Here is a 19,301-nt window from a genome sequence, read left to right on the forward strand (position 1 = left end):
AGACACAGGCAGAGGGAGAAGCAGGCTCTATGCAGGGAGCCCGACGTCTCGATCTGGGGTCTCCAGGATCACGCCCTGGGCTGAAGGCGGTGCTAAACCATTTAGCCACTCAGGCTGCCCCATATTTATTATAATCCCCCAATACTTTGCTAATATTTTTTACTTCAAATTTTCAATTAATTTCTAAGAAATGAAAAATAAGAAAATGTCTTTTATGTAACACATATGTTTACAATTTTGCTTCTCTTTTTTTATTCTATATAAATCTGACTTTTCATATGATTTTATTTTCTGTTGGCCTAAAGAACTCCTTTTAATATTTCTTATGATGTAGGTCTGCTGGTAATAAATTCTCTCAACTTTGTTGAAAAACTTTATTTTTGCATTTCTTTTTTTTTTTTTTAAAGATTTTATTTATTTATTTATTCATGAGAGACACAGAGAGAGAGAGAGAGGCAGAGACACAGGCAGAGGGAGAAGCAGGCTCCATGCACCGGGAGCCCGACGTGGGATTTGATCCCGAGTCTCCAGGATCACGCCCTGGGCCAAAGGCAGGCGCCAAACCACTGCGCCACCCAGGGATCCCTATTTTTGCATTTCTTAAAACAAGAAGTAAGCACACATTATTGTCTTTGTTCCTCTATGTATAATATGTCTTTTTCCCTCATTTCACTGCTTTTAACATTTTTCTCTTTATCACTGTTCACCAATCTGATTATGATATGTTTAGGTGTGGTTTTCTTTGTGCTTATCTTTTTTGGGCTTGTTCAGCTTTTTAGATATGTAGGTTTATAGTTCACAATAAATTTGGAAAATGTTTGACCATTATTTCTTCAAATGTGTTTTTCTGCCCCATTCTCTCTTCTCTTTCTGAGGCTTAACTATATATTCAATCTCTTGATACCATCACACTTTCTAAGATTTTGTTAATTTTTAAGTCTTTTTTTCTCCACTGTGCTTTGATTTAGTTTCTATTCTCCAGTCGGTAATCTGATATAATTTTAATTATAATTATACAGTTACTTTGTGGTAATCCAGCTGTATTAGTTTCCTATGGCTGCCATAACAAATAACCACAAAATGGATGATTAAAAACAATAGAAATTTATTGTTCCACAATTCTAGAGGCCAGAATTCTGAAAATGAGGTGTTAATAAAACCTGTTGGGAAGAATCTTTTGTTGTCTTTTCTAGCTTGTGATGTTTGCTGACAATCCTTGACATTCCTTGTCTTGTGGAAGCATTGCTCCAATTTTTGCCTCTACTGTCACATGGCCATCTTCTCCTTGTGTCTCTTGTCTCTTATAAGAATACTGGTCATATTGGATTAAGCACCATCTTATTCCAGTATAATCATATCTTAACTAATTACATGTACAGTGACCCCATTTCCAAATAAAATTGCATTCTGAGGTACTGGAGGTTAGGACTTCAACATATCTTTTTGGGGGGCACAATTGAACCAGTAAAGTTTTCATTTAGGTATTACATTTTTTACCCTTCTAAAAGTTCCCCTTAAGATATATTTTCCATTTGTTTCTTCATATTATAATAAATGTTTTAAAATCATTGTTTGCTAACTTCATCAGCTCTAACATTTCTTTCTTTTTTATAGAAAAAGATTTTATTTGACAGAGAAAGTACAACAGGAAGGGTGACAGGCAAAGGAAGAGGGGGAAGCAGGCCCTCCTCACTGAGCAGGAAGCCCAATATAGGGCTCCATCCCAGGACCCTGGGATAATGACCAAAGAGCTACCCAGGTACCCCAGCTCTAACATCTCTAACTCTGTTTCTGTTGACTGGCTTTTTTCTTTGTGACAAGTCATATTTTTCTGTTTCTTGATTGGTTGTCACACATTGTGGATGTTATTTTTTTTTTTTCTCTTTGAGTGCTGGGTTCTGATTATCTTCCTTTAAACTTTATTGGGCTTTGTTCTGGTATGTAGGTAAGTTAGTTGTGGAATAGCTTAATCCTTTTTTAGGTTTATTAGAGTGGGCCTAGAATAGCCATTACTCAAGAGATGGTTTAATCCTACTACTAACATATGACTCTTTTGGAGTCTCTATTGAATTCTCTCTGAGTTCAGTGAAGTGAAGTCTCCCTTCTCTGATTGGTCAGAACATGAATATCTCCCTGCCCTGTGTGAGCACTGGGAATTATTCCTCCTGTAGTTATCTACTAGTTTATATTTGCCTGGTATCATGAAGTGTCACTCTACACACGTACAGCATATTAATCAGCCAAAGACTCAAGGGTACCTGTAGTCAGGTTTGTAGAGTTTTCAATCTCTCTCTCTCTCTCTGCTTAGTTTCCTTTCCTCAGATACTCAGCCCCACAAATTTTGACTCCCTTATCCTCCTCAAATTAATATTTATGCATTTAGTGCTGCAGACTGGTGCTTCCATGAAGTTGGGGTCTTATCTTGCTTGTTCCCTTCTCTTAGAGATCATAGTCTTTGCTGCCCTTTGTCCCAGTGTCTGATCGGTGTTGTTTCATCTTATAGGTCAAGTTTTACAGTTGCTTATGGTGGCAGTGGGTAAGTCTTACATCAGTGATGTTTGATGGGCCCCTGAGTATTTGTGGAATTGATTTCTCATCTTCAAGCCCTTATGGGTCTTCTCAAGCTTTCCAGAGTAATTGCTGCTTTTTACTCACCACATTCAATCAGCATATCTTCAATATATTGGGAAAGTGTTCTGTAGGATAAAGAGGCAACCAAAGTCCTGTGGACTATGTTATGATTGTCAAGAATTCATAAAGCCCTGGGATCCCTGGGTGGCGCAGCGGTTTGGCGCCTGCCTTTGGCCCAGGGCGCGATCCTGGAGACCCGGTATCGAATCCCACGTCAGGCTCCCGGTGCATGGAGCCTGCTTCTCCCTCTGCCTGTGTCTCTGCCTCTCTCTCTCTCTCTGTGACTATCATAAATAAATAAATAAATAAGAATTCATAAAGCCCTGAACAATGGTACAATAGTGAATGTGTATTGGTGATCCTCCAAGATGAACCTTGAAGTTGAAAGCAAAAAGGTTCTGGTGGTCTTTACCAACAAGCTTGAAACAAAGCAATACAAAAACCAAACAAATAAATGTTCACCAGCTCAACAACTGTATACCCACTGTCAGAGAATGTGTTGATTTGTCCAGTAAAGAGACTACATTTTAAAAGAGAGAGAGAGAGACTACATTTTTAACAAGTGCAGTTTGAGTCACCAGTTGATTAAGTTTATGATCATACACTGTCATTCTTCAGAATTCATCTGTCTTATGCACAGGCTTAAGAGGTTATTTGAATAGGGATGTGTTAGGAATCACCAGTTACATATCATTCAATTCCTTGATGATGACAAAAATCTCCACAGTCCTTCTAGGAATGTGGTGCTGCTTTCATTTAATATTTTGGAGGATATGGGAAAAGTTCTAGGGGTTTCCACCTGGCCTTTCTTACCATAATATCCCTCACTCCGTAGGTCAGAGAACAAATATGAGGGGTTCTGCTAATTACCGAGGTTATATATTTTAGAAGGAATGTGCCTTCTGAAATTTTGAATATAACCATGAAGTAATTTTGGAGGCCCACTGGTCCATTGTGAGATAAACCTGTCCTAAAATTACACTGATCACCTGACCTTTATTAGCCTCTACTCTGACTGGTAAGCCTGTGTCTTTGGCTCTCATGAGTTAGTTTCAGTTCAGAGTCAATGTCAAATAATTTCTTTAAAAAATGGTTATTTTCCATTTTCAATATACAGTCACCAGGATAAGTGGCTGTCGTTCTTTTGGGGAAGGCCAAGAAGAAGAATTACGATAGTAAGTTGATGGCAGTGTACCTGAGTTCTTCTTTAGGCTGAGTGCTGGCTTCTCCTAGAAGTGTGCAATATCCCCAGGCTACCTTTATCCCTGATATTCTCCTACCTATATTTACATTTCTATATATTCCACGCAAACCTCCCTTTTTCCTTTTCAAGGTAGGAGATAGGGGTGAAAGGCACTTTTGTGAGTCTGACCTCTTACTTTACTCATTACTTCTCACAATCTTTCAAGCTGGATGGATTTCTGTTTTATTTTCCTCTATGAAAGGGCCTTGTCCTACAGCATATCCATCTCTACTTGGCATCTCATACTTCTCCTCTCCCTATTCTGTAAAGGTTGATGGGGAACAATGCAGATGGACCTACATATGAGGACAGAGGCAATAATAATATTCTCATTACAATTTTATTAAAGAACTTATTAAAGTTTATTCTTTTCTCTTCCACACAACCCCTGGTGCTCATCACTACAAATGTTCCAAAATTTATTTTTTTATAAGCTAGACTACATACTTCCTAAGAAAAGACTTGTTATTTCATTTTCAATCCTTATGCCTATTAAACTTTTGGCACATGATAGGCACAAATTAAATTTTGTTGAATGCAGAGCATGAATGTTTGAGTGCAAATGCAGTGTTATTATCAGCAGAAAGCCTGAGTTCTAATTGCAAAATTAGGATGATTATCCTGAGTTTGTAATGACTGTAGGCCACTACATTGGAAAGGTTTTTTCTAACTAGCCAAATCAGGAATCCTTCAGGTACCCTAAGAAAAAAACATTTTGATATGCTGAAACCAATTATGTGAAGAAAGAATTAACAGAGCTATTAAAACAAAGGTAGCTTAACATCCTCAGCTTTTGCAGGACAGAACTCAGAGAAACTCTAATAGTTTTAATGACTTTTTGTTTGAAGTCTGAAGTTTCATGAGTGAATCACTTTTAGCATATTTAAATTTATTAACTCCTTTGCTTCTGGCAATTTATTTTTGGAAGTGTCTTCCTTATGATCCAGTTGGGGAGTCGGGTAGGCAAGTACTACAACCATGTCAGAGTTCTAGAATCAAAAGAAAATGTAAGAAAGAACCGACTTCCTGTCCTCTATTTCCCCTGCATCCTACACACCTTTTTCTGTGGGTGGTTAAATTCCTACTGAGGAGAGTAACTCTGAAGTTTTTTGGAAGGAAGGAGAAAGAATATGGGAGGAATATGTAGGAAATATGAATATGGTAGAGCCAGAGACTGTCTTCAATAGCTAAATGTCTACCAGTTGGGAACATATTATGTCCTTCTTTCATTTCAATTTAATCCAAGGCAGAAGGATGAGGCACTAGGAGAAAAGAGATGTAGTTTCCCTTCACGAAGGAAAATAAAATTCTACTTCAATTTTTCCTTTATTATATGTCAGATTTCTCAGTTTTTCTCTCCTTTGGAGTATTCAGTCAAAAGCTTCTATGACAGCAGGGAATATGTCCTCAGAGACTTGTTCATATAAACAGTAATATATTAAATTAAAAATTTTATTTTAGTTTTTAAGAAAATTATGTATTTATTTTAGAGAGAGAGTTTGTGAGTGAATTGAAGGGAAAAGGGAGGAAGAGGAAGAGAAAGAATCTCCAGCACACTCCACCCTGAGTGCAGAGCCCCAGGTGGGGCTAGATCTCATGGCCCTGAGATCACGACTTGAACCAAAATCAAGAGTTGGACACAACTGACTGAGCCACCCAGCTGCCCCCAACTTAAAATTTTAAGTGAGGGGATCCCTAGATGGCTCAGCGGTTTAGCGGCGCCTTTGGCCCAGGGCGTGATCCTGGAGTCTCGGGATCGAGTCCCACATCAGGCTCCCTGCACGGCGCCTGCTTCTCCCTCTGCCTGTGTCTCTGCCTCTCTCTCTCTCTCTCTCTCTCTCTCTCTGTGTGTCTCACATAAATAAATAAAATCTTAAAGAAAATAAAATAAAATTTTAAGTGAAATATATAAGCGTGCATTTTTTTAAAGGCAAGCAGTATAGAAGAGTATGAAATACAGGTATTTATCCCCACTTCCTTAGCCCCTTTCTTATTCCCATGCCCCCCAAACCACCAAACAACCCATGGTTTTATTTCTTCTGGTGATTGTCTTCATATTTATTGATTTATCAGTTTTACATATCTTTGACTCTGCATTATAAAAGACGAAGAATCTATATACCATCTCCCAACTCCTCCCAGCAGGTCTCAGTTTTTATAGTTAACATTACTTGGTTTGGACAAGTTCTGGTTGAATGGGTGAGTGCACAATCCAGTTTCCTTCTTCATTTCTTTACCCATATGATGGTACCTGCCTTTCGAAACCACTGGAAGCCAGACCTCTGGCAAACAGTGAAAGAGCTTCCCATGCTGTGCCATTGGGTATTTGTGTTGGTAAAAACCCTCTAACATGCTCAGTGACCTCCTGGTTAATTTTAAAACAGTATGTATGCCCTTCTCAGAAACATCTGAGTCTTATCAGGTCTCAAAGCTTGAAGGGGGAAGTCCTGACACTGGAACTTGAAAATGTTTAGTCTTGCTCTTTAAATCCTCCAGGATGCCTTGTAGCTTCCTAGTGAGCTGCCGACTTGGGCTGAGCAAGACAAAAGTCAGTGGAACTTATGCTTAGTGACTAGAGATCGTCAACTGTTTTTATTATGTCTGTATTCTGAGGCTTTCTCTTTGGCTGTTGTCGGTTGTATCAAAATGAAACATCTCCAGGAAAAAATATCAGAGGGCCTAAAATTAATGTGTTATTTCAGATTTCTTCTATGCCAGCAAAAGAACGTCCCTCTCTGACTAACGTCTGATAATACAAGCCTCTGAGGCCAGCCCCTTTAACGTGCTGATTTAGGGCTCATGCCCGTTTTCCTCTTTCCTCTTTTCATCTCTGTCTCTCTGATGCAATCAGCATGCTGGCCTTAGGCTCACCTCAGTTTTGTTTTATTTTTTAAGGAAAAAAAAAAAAAGTCTTTTGGTTTTTCAAGTGAATTTAAGATTAAACTCTTCTCCCCTTTTACAACAGATTCCCTAAATCTTAGAGTTGGAAAGGTTTTTTTTTTTTTTTTTTTTTGACTTTTTTGCCTTAGAGTGGGTCACAAAAAGTAGTTTCTCATCAGTGATCTACTTTGATAACACTGCTTGACTCTCAGCTGTGGTTTCCTAAGAAAAGCATGAAACTCGGAATTGAAAAACCAGGCTTGAGCCCTTGATGTGCTGTTTACTTGCTGTGTGACTAGGGGTAGGTCACCTCAACTCTCTGAGCTGTCCCAGCTGAAGATTGAAGATAACAACATAGCACTTAGCTCACAGAGCTGGTGCGGTGCAAAGTGGGTGCTCAATAAACTTATCTCATACTTCCTATGTCTACAATTAAGTTACTGATCTTGTCTACTTCTAGTTCTTCTTATTCTGGTCAGTGGCCATCTAGATCTTCTAGTTCCTTCTGTCATGCTTGACACTTTCTCTCTCACCTCAGATCCAATACCTCAGCAAGTCCTCTCGGCTCTGCCTTAAAAATATATTCCCAGTCTGATACCCCCACTGCCACCATTGTCCGAGACACCATTACCTCTCATCTAATTATTACAGTGGCCACCTAACTGGTCTCCCTATTCTACTCTTGCTTCACTAGGGTCTGTTCTAGAGAGAGAGAGAATCCTTAAAAAAAAAAAATGAGTCTGATGATGTCACTCCACTCAGACATAGCCATGATTTCTTGTTAAGGCTGATCTCTACCTGGCTCATACTGGAACTAGGTACCAGTTGTTAAAATACTGAAATCCTTCCATCTCCATTGGTAGAGAGTCTTTCCCCAAGGTACCCTTTTCCTGATGTTCCCTTTCAACTCACAAGGGGATCTCCCCACAGTGCACCAACTCAAGGGATAATGCTTGACTCTTCAGGGAGGTCTCTAGGATGCTGCTTGCAAGCTCTGGCCAGACATCCATGCTGATGGGTTGGTGTTTGTGCTGTACCTGCTATTAAACATTTTGAATAACACCTGGTTTTGTCCTCTCACTCAAAATAAAAGCGAAGTCTCCACATTGATAGGATTCTTTGATACATTTTTTTATTGCCTGACCCACTACTCCCAGGCTTGTTCATTCCACACAAGCCATGAATGCCTCTCGGCATTTCCTCAATCAAGCTAAGTATGCTCCTGCCTCAGGGCCTTTGCACTTGCTCCTTCCTCTGCCAGTAATGCCACTGTACCAGATATCCATTTGAGCAGCTCTTGTACCTCTTAGAGCTATCTGCTCAAATATCTTCTCAACAAGGCATTTTCTGACTATCCTATGTAAAATAGAAACCCTACCCCCTTGTCCACTGGTATACTGTAATTACTGTTCTTGATCATTTTTTTTTTCTCCACAGCATTTATCTCTGTCTGACATGTTATGTGTTTTTCCTATGTATTCATTTAATGTCTGCCTCTTTTCTTCCCCACCCCAACTAGAATGCAAATTTCTTCAGAGCAGGAATTTTGTCTCTTCTGCTACTGTTTTATCTCCAGTGCTTAGAACAGCATCTGACAAATAGTAAGTTCTCAGTAAAATTTTTTGAATGAAAGAACTACTCAGTACCCAGTTTTCTTATTAGAATAATAAGGAAAATAATACATCCCAGACAAATTGTGAAGATTAAATGAATAAGAAGCAAGTACCTTGTAAGGTATAAGGTTCTGAGTAAAGATTAGTTATCATCAGTCTCCCCTTGTTGGTAAATATTTGTGGATCATAGATACCATCCCTAACACTATTACTGACAATAGTCTCCATGTTTGAAGGAATCTCTAAATATTCTTCCCTGGTGTCCTGAGTGTCACAGCCCCAACTGGCCTGTGGTACTGAATGTTCCCGGAATGCTGAGTGGACCAGAGAGCCTTCCCAAGGCATCAGGACAAGTTGTGTGGGTCAGAGGCCAGGGCAAGCACATGGCACATTTTTACTAGCTCTTTAATGTTTCTCTTGTGGGCATATGCAGGGGTGGAGGCAGTGTCAGTAGACATTTGTGCTCTGGTACTTTCATCAGTAAACCCTATAAAGGGAAGATAAAGCAGAAGAGGAAGGAGTAGACACCTGCTTTATTCTCCATGTCTGGGAAGAGAAGTCCAACAGTAATAATAGGTTGAGCATATGGCAATGTCTATATAACTTCACAAGAGTGTTTTTAAAATTTAAAGATCTGCTTCAGGAGACCTTTTGGGAGATGTGATTAAGGATCATGGGAAAAGCATGCAGGGAGTTTTGGATTGAAAAATATTTAAACCTGCTGAATCCTCATATCATATATTCCACTGAACTCTATTATTCATTCTCATGTCTTTAAAAATAAACAAGCACACAATACATACAGAAGGTGAGTTGTTCTATGTGTTTGGAGTCTAGCATGTAGGCCTTGTTCTCAAGGTAATCTAAAGTAAACCTACTCGAGACCTGCGAAGACATATAGTCAATCCCACTGAAAGCACCACTTTTCCCTAAAACCTCACATCCCCTTTAATTCACAAAAGAGACTTGGCATCTTTACTACCCTCTTAGAATAAAAAAAAAAGGAAAGATAAAGCACTCTTACTAAAGTTATCGAGAGTAGCCTGCCTTGTTACAGAATCCTTTTTCCCCTGTACCTGAGGAAATGAGGGATTTTGGTTCAGAATCAATCATAAACTTGTGGCAAAACAATGTCATCCTGGAGATTGGAAGGTGAGTCCTGCCTCCCAGGCCATTATTACAGGGACTAGACCCCACCTCTACTATGCATGCTTGCACATTGGAGATAGGTGCCCTTTCTCCAGTTGTAAGATAAATATTTAATTCTGTAAGGATAGGAGTCTTTAGGTTTGCACAATGATACATAGCTTTAAGTTAGTGGAAAATAATTTTGGAAAGCAAATCTTAGTTTCCATGTCATAAAAATATTTCTTTCTAGTATTTTGTCCTGACAGCTCAAACAAATATAATATGAGAATACTACCTGTGGCTTATTTTTTTTCTTTTGGTTTCTAATGCTGAATTTATAATCTTCTCTTACTTTGTGCGACCACACATATTTAAAATTCCTGTATCAATTTGATTCACTGCCACATTTCCTTCTGTGTAGAAAAGGAAGTTACAGACCTCAAATGGCTTTTACATTGTCTGTGTGATAAGTATACTAAACATATGGGATATCAGATGCCTCATTTCAAGGCTGCTCTTGACATTGCTGCTGTTAATGATTCTTCCATTTCCATTCCATACCAAAAATCTATTGAAAGGGTGAAGGAAAGTGGTGAAAACAGGCACTCCACAGATGCCAGCAAGTTTCCCAATTGGCTAGGATCACTACATCATTCCAAAAGGGATGACTGGGGGTAGGAGTTGGGGTGGGGGGGTAGAAATAAAAACAAATTTTGGCAGACCCAAGTTTAGAAGAAAAACAATACTTTCACCGAATTTAGCCTCTGCTCTCTGTCATAGAAAATTATAATAAATACAAGAGAATTGCATTCAATTTTGGTCAAGTATTATTCTTGGAATATGCATTAGTCAGAATTGGCCTCATTAGGAGGGCACTTTTTGAACAGCTATGTAGTGGTTCACAAAGCATGCAGACACTCCTGAGAGGGTGTGATTCGAAGTTTAACAAGCTCATTTCAAGCTTGATAACATTTACATTTCAAACCAGGATTCAAACCAGGGCTCTGCTGCTTTACATGACCAGAAGTAGAACAAAGTACATTGCCACAGAAGCATGCAGTGCCATTATCAGAATTACCAGAGCCCACTGATTACAAACCTATCTATTGACACCACGACCAGTATACTAGGCTTCTTTTTTTTCTCTTCTTCGTAAGTCAACAAATGAACCTATAAATGCATTGAATTCACATACCAATCTACAGTGAAGCACATGTTTTTATTTTGCTTCCCTATTTATAATCTTTATTTTGAAAACAACAATTGTGGTTTGGATTTACTATGAGGCTGAATGTTACACATGTAAAGGCTCATAATATTTTTTTTCCGGAGGCTCTTAAATCATTTTTAGCTAGATTATCTGATTTGCCATCATCACATCAGTGTAAAAGTAGATACAGCATACATTTCCAGATATATTTAATGGATGAAGAAAAGGAAAGGAAGAAGATTAGACAGTTTGCCCAAGCTTACAGTAAAATTCAGGGGTATTTGGTTGAGGTAAAACTGGACTGCGGAGTAGATCTAAAGAGGCATAGAAGAAAATCTTATCTACTTTTCACTCAGAGCAGAAAGACCGAGCAAATTAAACCTCTACATATCCTGTATCTTGATACGAATGCAAATTCAGAAATTTGGTAACCCAGAGCAAAGAAGCCAATAGCTTAGAAATATCAAATCTATTTACCTGGAGGAGGTGCTCTGGGAAGGATATCGCAGCCTCAACCTAAGAGCAGAGATATTTCTTTCCAGCTGGTTTGGGCTTCTCCCTAAAAACACTGTTGTTGCCCTTTACTTCTACAAAGTAAACAAAGAAACATTCGCACTAGGTGCTGCCAAACTGTTTAGATCTTCAAAACTGGTGCTGATTTCAACCCTAGCACAGAGGTACTTTCCTCTCTGACTACTTATAGAAGAAAGCTTGACCTAGGTGAAATCACTAGAGCTTCTGTTGAGATTTGAGGAGCATACATACATAAGCTTGCTTAAAGCTTTTTGGGTTCCTCTGAGGGAGTAAATTATCAGTGAAACTCGGTTCCTTTACTGGTGCTGATTTACATAGCCTGTCTCACAGAATTCTAGCATTCTCGCCTCTGGCCCAAGTCAGGAAATGCCCAGGTGCGCGTAACTCAGCACTAAAATTAACATCCATGAAGCTTTTTAGACCTCACATATTCGAGTTCAATTTCATTTTGGTAATTAGGTTTCAGGCAGGTTTTTATTTCTTTTGAACCGAGTCATCTAGCCCCGAGTTTTCATCAAAGAATCTTGGTTAACTTTGATTTTTAATTCTCAGACACCCAACTCGTTGAACCACCCATCCTGACTCAATACCCTGCTATTTTATTCCATATAAGGCCTTGAAATGTACTCACCTTACTCAGTGAAAATCCCTCTGGGATGGGAAGCTGCCAGCACATTAGAAATGTGATCTAGAGTCGCTCTGCCCGAGGTTGGTCATATCCAGGTTAGAAGATATCAGGTATAAAATGAGAAAAAATATTATCTCCCAGCACTTATCAGACCATCTTCTTATAAGACTTTTTCTTGTTTAGTTTTTTAGTTCATTTCTTGGTTTTTCTGGAAAAAATGCTGCAGTTATGTTGCTCCCGCAGCCAAAAATCTGCACTTAATTGGGCACATAAAAAAATAGCAGACAGGAAGTCTATTTCCTCACAGAGAGATATTGTGGTTTATGGACTCTGCTTTCGTACTGCAAAGCCAGTGCATTATTTTATTTTTTAATACACTCCTGGTAAGATGTCTCTGGCAACCCAAAAGCTGTTTAAGTGCCCACCAGAATCAGTATCAGCCCAGGTAGAGCTACTTGATTACCAAATATTAGTTTACTCTGGGTTTGATTTTTGAATCAGTCTTCAGTTCTTGCATTTTTACGGATGCTAGAGAAATGGAGGATTTCATATTTGTGTATGCACTAGGAGACTTATACATATTTGTGAGAGAGACCGCAGCATCCCACAAGCAGGGCTGCATTGACTCTCCATGAGTTCTGGGAAAACATTTAAGTTGCCTGTGTAACTTCCGCGGCACACACCCTCAATCCACTCCCCTTGGGAGCCAGAGAGCTTCCTGAGGTCTCTCAGGTTACAAAGGGGAAGGAAGCCTTTATCAGAAGTTTGAAGATTCTTACTTTTCAAGTTGTCTTGCCATCTCCTCAGCCCTATCCTTTACATTGTTCTTTAGTCATGTTAACCTCCTGTATTTGACTCATAATAATTACATTTCTGAGAATACTGAGGATCTCAGAGTTTTAGAGTCCAGCTTCCCCTTGACAGATGAGGAAAGTGAGACAAAAAGGAGTTCATGATTTTCTTTTTTTCCAAAGAGACATGAGACTCCAGTAGCAGAGACAGGACTAAAACCAGATTTTCCCCCTGACACCACGCTGCCTTTCTGCGTGAGTGGAGAAACAAAAATGAAACTTATGTTCTCTTGTCGCTTGGTTTAAGCCATAAGACAGGGTATATTTGGTTCTAGGCACTTTCTATTTACTTGTCATGGGCACAATGCCTCATAATTTGGAAGAATTATATAAGCCCCAATTCTTTCCTAGGGCATGTGAGAAACTGCCATTTGTTTTTAGCAACCTAGTGTCATAAAGTTAGTGTGGGCCTAATCCCACTTAAAAGTTAAATGAGAGCTTTTGTGTAATTGCCTTGCCTTTTAATTCAGACTAAGCCACACGTAATCAAGTCTTTCCCTAATACCCTGGCTTTATAGAAGCCCAAATCCATTGCTTTGTACAGGTATCACTGGCCTCAGACTGCAATTCTTTAATGCTCCTGGTCCACTCAATCCCTTGAGGGGATTTATGTCATGCTGGTGTTTTCACGTAGTTCTTTGTCTGGGACTAATTTTGACACTTTGCCTGCCAGAGAAGATAAAACTTGGGGTCTTTCCCCAGTCGCTGCCCTGTCCAGATTTGGCTGGGCACTTCATCAAGAGGATCAGAGAGCCTAGACGCAGTCTCAGTTTCTCAAAGTTGTCTCTGATTCTTTGGCGCAGTCTTCAAAGGAATAAACCAAACAGGAAAGAAACTATTGCATATGGTCATGGCTGGGTGTATTTTGATTTTGTATTTTTTTCTCCTTTGGTTGTTATAGAAGGGAATTGTGTGTGTGGCTCAATATCTCTGCCAGCTGATTTGGGGATTTGGGGGTGGGGAGTAGTACTCCCTTACTTTTACAGGAATGATGGTTCTGCATTTTCTTGGATTGTTCTGTCCTGACTTGGTACTAACTACCTCATATAGGAAGGGAAAAATAATGATACTCATTATCATTTATTATCAAGTTCCTATTATTCCTCAGGGCTGGTTCCAAAGTCTTCTTCTGTATTATCTTCGGAATCACTGGATAAGGTAGATTTCCTTATCTTTATCTTATCGGTGAAGGGGGAAAAATCAAGTTCTTTCCCATTACCCTCAGGATAAAGTTCAAATCTCTTAACAGGAAGAATCAGGAAAAGGCCGTGGTTAAGGGTACAAACTATATAGCTAGGCTGCCCGCCTTTGAATCCCAGATCTGCCATTTACTAGTGGCGCAAACTTAGGCACATTCTTCAAGTTTTCTCTGCCTCAGTTTCTGCATCTATAAATGGAGACACAACCTTATGTGGTTATTAGAGAGTTAAATATTGAGTAAACTTAAAGTGCTTAGAACAATGCCTGGCTCATAGTTCTAAATGTTAGCTAAATTATTATTACCATCATCATCATCATTATTCCATTTAGCAACAGCAATGTTGAATGAGGCCTTATTATCTCAGGTTTCAAAGTTGAAAATACTAGCTGATAAGTACCCCGACATTTTAATTTTTTTTGTTTTATTTATTTATGATAGGCACACAGTGAGAGAGAGAGAGAGGCAGAGACACAGGCAGAGGGAGAAGCAGGCTCCATGCACCGGGAGCCCGACGTGGTATTCGATCCCAGGTCTCCAGGATCGCGCCCTGGGCCAAAGGCAGGAGCCAAACGGCTGCGCCACCCAGGGATCCCATGCCCTGACATTTTAAAGAGGAGTCCTAGACACTTTTCTGCAGGACTTACTGAAATATAGCAGAGCAGTCCTGATTCTATTACTCCCTACCTCTCATGCAGAGAAAAGACTAGAAATTCAAGAAAACTTTGAAGTGGAGAATTCATATGATTATATGCTTTCTTTCTTTCTTTCTCTTTCTTTCTTTCTTCTTTCTTTCTTTCTTTCTTTCTTTCTTTCTTTCTTTCTTTCTTTTTCTTTTTTTCTTTTGGATTAGTATGTTTTCTTTCTTTTTTTTTTTTGGATTAGTATGTTTTCAATCTAGTAGGTGGAGCGGTGATATTTCCCTAAAACAAGTAACTGGCTTTAAACATCGTGTGCTCCCAGGGAGCTCTCTCTGGTGAGGGAGAGTGGAAACTTTACCTCACCTGGAGCCTTGCTATGCTGGGGCATCTGTAGGTTGCTCTAGCATTGCCTGAGCAGAGTGTGAAGAGAAGATTCTGGGAAGTGTGACAACCTGGTAAACAGAGAGATTCATGCCTGCTTCTTCCCTAGTGTATTCTTTTTTTTTCCCCTTAATTCCAGTATAGTTAACATACAGTGTTATGTTAGTTTCAGGTGTACAATATAGAGATTTAACAATTCCATACATCACCCAGTGCTCATTACAAGTGCACTTCTTCATCCTCTTCACCAATTTCACCCATCCTCCACACTCTTCCTCTCTGGTAACCAACAGTAGTTCTCCATGGTTAAGGTCTGTTTCTTGGTTTGTCTCTATTTTTTTCCTTTGCTCATTTCTTTTGTTTCTTAAATTCCACATATGAGTGAAATCATGTAGTATTTGTCTTTCTCCAACCGGTTTATTTCACTTAGGATTATACTCTCTAGCTCCATCTGTGTAGTTGCAAATGGCAATGTTTCATTCTTTTTTATGGCTGAATAATATTCGTGTGTGTGTGTGTGTGTGTATACCACCTTTTCTTTATCCATTTATCTATTGATGGACCTTTGGGTTGCTTTCATAATTTGGCTACTGTAAATAACACTGCTAAAACATAGGGGTGTATATGTCCCTTTGAATCAGTGTTTTTGTATTCTTTTTGGGAGGGGTAAATATCTATTAGTGTGATTACTGGATTGTTTCCCTGGTGGATTAAGGAGCAGTCCTCATTGGCAGGGTAAGGAAAGAGAGTTTCATGTGGTGAGGACTTGTAAGCTCCCTATGGGTCAGGTGGATGCCTTGAAAGCTTGGATCATCTTAAGATACTCTGGAGGAGGACTGTCAACATTGGGAGTCTGGAGGTATATGGCCAAGGTCAAAGAGAAGGTGACAAGAGTGGGCTGTAAAGTTCACTAATCATGTGAACTGTGGCAGTGGAGTCCCACAAAAAACCTACATCTCTGCCCCATGAAAAATCCAGCATCTGAATGCCCATGACACCCAGCCAGTCAGCATTAGTGCTCACTCTGAAGGAACTATAACAGTAGGACCGGTTAGGTTAAAATATATACTTTTATTTTATAGTTCTCTATATTCCTCTTCCTCTTCCCTGACCCTAGAAGGACAATAGATGAAGAGAGAAAGAAAAGACCATGATATTTTATCTAATGCACATCACTGAGCCACATCTCAGAACACTTGGAGACTGAAATTTTAGTTTAGATTTAACAAGGCTTTTTCCTATCTAAAAGTGAGTCCTAATTAATGAAATTAAACTGTTCTTTTAGCAATAAGTAATCTAAATGTTATGAACTCTGTTTAAAAGATCATCAAGGAGCAGGGAAGGAATATTCAGCAGAATGTGTTTGAATTCTTAATGTGAACAATTAAATATTTTTAGTAATTTGCCTAAGATTACACAGCTTAAATGGCAGAATTTGAAAATGAACCCATGTCTGATTACCAATGCCATGATATTTTTACTACATGGAATTTCCCCTGAAATTTTATGGTAAAATTAACCGGAAGAATTCTGTTAAAATGTACTACAACTCATAAAAGACTGGCTAAATTTGCATAACCTATTAAAAATGACTTCTAGAAATAAGCAGGGATGACTAAAGTATTTTGGCAGCCCCTTAACATTTAAGGCATGGTACCTTAGGGAGGAATATCTAATCATAAAAGAAGGACACTAGATTGACACCACAGCTAAGAAATATATATGTATGTATGTACCTCATATATATGCTCACATGCATATATATACGTATATACTCATATACATTTATAAAAACTATAGAATAACAGAATTGTAGGGGCATGGAGTCGCCAGTCAAACTTGTTATTTTAAAGATGAAGAAACTATTTCTAAAGAGATGAAGCTGTTAACTTAAAGTCTAGGAGATTAAGTAACAAAGTCTTTATTCCAAGTCAGTTATTTTCCCAGTTAATGTAGCTTAGGTGCTGGGCAGAGTCAAAGGAGATGCATTTCTGGGCAAGGTACCACAGAAGAACTCCTTTCTAAAGTCCTGGATATGACCCCTCACCTTCAGGTGGTTACACGGACAACCTAAAGAGAGGATGTCCTTTATTTGGAATCTTAGTAAAAGGAAGCAGACTTAGCTGTAGAGTTCGTTTGAAAGAGTGATCATTCTTGGCCCACTCAGGCTGAGTTGACATATGCTTGTGGATCTAAAGACAGCCTGGGATACTGTGGCCCTACAATCAGGAGCTGAGCCTGTGGCTAGGATTAAGTGGATCGCCCTCTTTGGACAGACAGTGGGCTACAATTTAACACCCTTGTCAACGTAGGGCAGGAAAATGGCAGAGGGTCTCCACTGAAAATGAATCTATCCTTTGAGAATCTAAGCGACACTGAGGTCCTTATAAAGACCAGAATGCTTAGTCTTAAAAATCTATATCAAGACCAGAACCTTAGCTGTGATTACTCACACATGGAGCTGAGCAGAAACAAATGGTCTGGAAGGCTTTCTTGTAATTATAAAGGAATTGTATTGCCAGAGAAGCCAGAAAAACAGCCTGCCAAAACCTGTGACAAATCAACCCGACTTCTGGATCTATAAATTGACATCGACAAGAAACGGAGTGTGGAAGTTGTGGTGGCCCTAAGAAAGTGTACTCTCCAGTGTCTGCTTCAAATGTAGCCATGGGAGGCAATGGACAAAAGAAATCCTCCCAGAGAGCTAAAGCCAGAGCTGCCAGATGTGTTGACTGAAGGACTCACACCACCAGCAGGACAGGAGTTTGTACAGTTCCTTTCCAACAAGACTTGATCATTCTCATAGATTGATGACAGCTGTTTGTTTCTCATTTTCCCTTTTCCAGTGGGAGTTTTATTTTGGTTTTCCTGTCCCTACTCCTTCATTTTTATATTGGGTATTCAGAGACAGATGATTTATCTGTTAATTATAGACCACCATATTATAAAGAGCCACATCAGGATCCTTGATATAGCGGGCTGATCTCATCCAGAGAATCCCCAACCTTGACCTAGATGCAGGAAGTGGATGAAGCTTTGGGATTGTATTCCTTGGGAAGGGATGAGGGTATTCTCTGTGGAGAAAGAATAATAAAAACATGTTCAAAGGGATGGAATGTGGCCAAGACTATCAACTGTCCCTCAAGATATGTCCTTTGCCCCCTTGTAAATGGGGTGGGTATGTGAAGTTCCACCTAATGGGTTATGTGCAGAAGCAAAGAACACAATTTCATACCCATGTCTCTCTTAATGGAGGGGACATGTTCTTCCTCCTTCCTCCCACCCATTGTTTGGAATGTGGATGTGATGAGGAGCTACCCAGGATCTTGCAGACAGAGAACACCCTAGCAATAATGGATCTGTAAGGCAGAGAACCAAAGTCCCTGGACAATCTTGTGGAATCTTGGACTGCCTGCCTTTGGACAGTTACATGAGAAACAATTTTCTGTTTTCTTTATGCAACAGCTATCAGGAGCCAAATTTTTATCCTTTCATTCATGCCTACTTTAATATAACCTTTAATACATGTTGTCAAGTTTACAATTCAGACTTTTCTTTCAATCTCTAAACACTAAGACCAGTTCCCTATATATTTTGAACTAAATAATATAGAGCTAAAATGTAAACCTAATGTGGTCTAAGATCTTGTCTGCCTTGTTCATTACCACTGTATTCCTGGTACATGGTAGGCACCAGTCTTTGTTCTTTTGCTCCATGCTCATAAATGATCATTTAATTAACCAGTTCAGACATGTTTATTAAGTACCCAGTATGTGTGAGATTCTGGGCTTGGAGATCAGAAGAAGAAGGAGGAGGAAGAGGAAGAGGAAGTGGGGGAGGAGAAGGAGCATTTATCACTTACTGAGTACTGGGCATCACTCCAAGTGTTTTATTTATTTTTTTTTAAGGATTTTATTCATGAGAGACACACACGGAGAGAGGCAGAGACACAGGCAGAGGGAGAAGCAGGCTCCATGCAGGGAGCCCGATGTGGGACTGGATCCCAGGTCACCAGGATCAGGCCCTGGGCTGAAGGCGGTGCTAAACTGCTGAGCCACTGAGGCTGCCCACTTCAAGTGTTTTAAACACACAGTATTTATATATTTAATCCAAATTGTAAATCAATAAAGCAGGCATTATCATCCTCATTTACATATGAAGAAACCAAGGCACTGAGAAGTTAAGTGACTTTCCTAAGGTCATACAGATAATAAAAGGAGTATCTGGGGCTAGAACCTTGGCAGTTTGCCTTGGAGCCTCACCTCCTAAGCATAGCACTTTACTGCTTCCTGAAGAGTAAGAAACATCATTCTCCCCCATTAAACAGTTAATTGAACCTCCAAAGACTGTAATCTCTCTAATG

The sequence above is a fragment of the Nyctereutes procyonoides genome, unplaced genomic scaffold (genome assembly GCF_905146905.1).
Source record: "Nyctereutes procyonoides isolate TBG_1078 unplaced genomic scaffold, NYPRO_anot_genome, whole genome shotgun sequence".
NCBI classification, from domain to species: domain Eukaryota; kingdom Metazoa; phylum Chordata; class Mammalia; order Carnivora; family Canidae; genus Nyctereutes; species Nyctereutes procyonoides.